At 56.0% G+C, this 2,561-nt stretch overlaps 1 protein-coding gene across 1 annotated transcript in view; it reads right to left on the bottom strand.

Annotated features, from left to right (window-relative positions):
* The window catches only part of IL18R1 (interleukin 18 receptor 1), a 33,647-nt gene that overhangs the window by 16,740 nt on the left and 14,346 nt on the right, over positions 1–2,561 (bottom strand). The window lies entirely within an intron of this gene.

Below are 2,561 nucleotides of genomic sequence, written 5' to 3' on the forward strand. Positions count from 1 at the left end.
GGGGGGGGGGGGGGATTCTCTAGCCTTTTTCCCTTTTTTCCCAAGGGGCAAACCCTTTTTGGGGGGTTTCCCCCGGGGGAACTTCTCTTTTTCCCCCCAGGGGCTTTGGGGCCCCCCCCCCCCCCCCCTCCCCCCCCCCGGTGCTCCCGTCTAGCTATTCTCAGGAAGGACACCAGCAGCCTGCTAAGCACGCCTGGGACAACCTGAAGCCGCCAGTCACTGCAGAGCCCTGGGAGCCACTGTCACAGGCTGACCGGCTACAGGGTCAAGTCCTTGCTGCTCCTGTGACAGCACTGCCTGCCTCGCCAGGCTGGACCCTGGTGCCCATCTGGTGTTTGGGGGCATTTACACCTAAGTCAGGGCAGCCTTGCCGGGCCTCCAGGTGCCCAATGCTGTGGAGGCTCCCGCAGCATGGCCCTCACAGGGGCAGGGCAGGGCGGCGGTGGAGAAGGGGTGGAGCAGTATGTGGGCAGGAACTGGAGAGTGAAACTAGGGCAGGGAAACCCCAGCAGGTCTGGCTCCTCTGAGATTCGGGCTCGCTGGGCAGGTCTGGAATTCCCGTGGGCACAGGGAGCCAGAATGGCTCCAAAGAACTGCCGCCCGGGCTGGGAGTGTGAGGAGCAGGAGTCCACGCAAGGACACAGGGCGGGCAGCTCTGAGCTGTGGGAAAATGCTAGGATTCTCTTCCTCTGGACCCATCTCTAGCACATGAAGCGAGTGACTGGGAACCAGAGCAGCACTGGGTTAGTGGGACTGGTGTCAAGTGAAGGGCGAGGCCCTCTTTAAGGTGCAGAAGGAAGAAAACAGCCTGGGACTGGCCCTGGAAGCCTAGTCTGACTGTAATCAAAACGCCAGGGCTGCCAGCAGGAGGGCACATCACCACTCAGCCAGGCAACAGACCAAAACATAGATTGCAGGCGGGAGTCGAGAGAACTGATTCAAGACAACTGTGCTCAGCACGTGGTCGCTGAGAGATCTACAGAGTGACCGGGTGCAGCACAATCATGGCACCACATAGACCAGGTCGGAGCTCAGCCTCCCAGTTTCCTCAGTGGAGGTCAAGCCACCTCCCAGCTGTTCAGCTCTAAGCTCTGCTTTTTAGAAGAATGATGGCACACCTCACCAATCCAAAGGCAAATGGCCAGGATGGATAAGAGTCTAGACTTGTGAAATGAGGCTCAATAATTCACCCAACAGACACGTACTGAGCACCTACTATGCACCAAGTGCCAGGCGTCGGTGTGGGAGATGCAAGATGAGGAAGAGAACTCAGTTTGATCCCTTCTTTCCAAGAGCTTCTCAGGGACAGACATGTGACCCCAACTCTGGCAGCAACCCGAAATATAAATAAGAGGCCACAGGGACACAGAGGAGGGGAGGCATTGAGTGAGAACTGAGAGACGCAGCTGGCAGCCCCCAAGAGACACAATCAATGCGATGGGTAGTTAAGGCAGGAGAGCAGCATGTGCAGTGGTGGGTGGGGAGTGGGGCACCCGGAGGTGGTAATGACAACAGCGCGTTCCCTGTGCTTGGCACCATTCTCACTGCCTCACTCACGTCCCTCCGTCCTCAGAGCAGCCCAGAGGGAGGAACCCGCACCACCCTGTTGACTATGAGGCATCTGAGGCACAAACTACTAATTTAATTCACCCAAGGCCACAGCTCACAGGGCTGCTGGGAGGAGTCCATGAGATGATTCCATTAAAGCATTCGGTACAGTGTCTGGCCAGCAGTAAGTGCTTTTTGTTCATGAATATCCTTAGTCCTCCCAGGGCAGAATAAGAGAGGAGCTGGTGGGTGAGACGCGGGGATGCGTGGGTGAGAGTGTTGGTGGTGGAAGTGTCAAAGTACCAGAGATGTATATGAGATTAAAGAATATATATGGGAAAGCAAAACTGAAGGATTTAGGGGACACATAGAAAATTTAAGATATCTGAGTTTCAGAATTTACTTATGGGATTCCCAGTTACAGGGTGTGGCAGGCAGAATAATGCCCCTCCAAAGAGCTGGTCACACCCTACTCCCCAGATCCTGTGAATATTGACCTCACATGGCAAAGTGACCTGCAATGTGACTAAATTGAGAAATTTCACCAGAGGACAGTGTCCTGGGTCCTCCAGGTGAGCCCGGTGTTATAACAAAGAAGTGTGTCAGGAAAGGAAGTGTGATAGTTGGAAGCAAAGGTTAGGGAGAGATTTGAAGATGGTGCATTTTTGGCTTTGAAGATGGAGAGAGGGCAGGAGGTGAGGGCACAGGTGGGAGATGGAGGAGGCAGGAGGTGAGGACACAGGTGGGAGATGGAGGAGGCAGGAGGTTAGAACACAGATGGGAGATGGAGGAGGCAGGAGGTGAGGGCACAGGTGGGAGATGGAGGAGGCAAGAGGTGAGGGCACAGGTGGGAGATGGAGGAGGCAGGAGGTGAGGGCACAGGTGGGAGATGGAGGAGGCAGGAGGTGAGGGCACAGGTGGGAGATGGAGGAGGCAGGAGGTGAGGGCACAGGTGGGAGATGGAAAAGGCAGGAGGTGAAGGCACAGGTGGGAGATGGAGGAGGCAGGAGGTG

Source organism: Myotis lucifugus, unplaced genomic scaffold, assembly GCF_000147115.1.
Source record: "Myotis lucifugus unplaced genomic scaffold, Myoluc2.0 scaffold_422, whole genome shotgun sequence".
In the NCBI taxonomy this organism is placed as follows: domain Eukaryota; kingdom Metazoa; phylum Chordata; class Mammalia; order Chiroptera; family Vespertilionidae; genus Myotis; species Myotis lucifugus.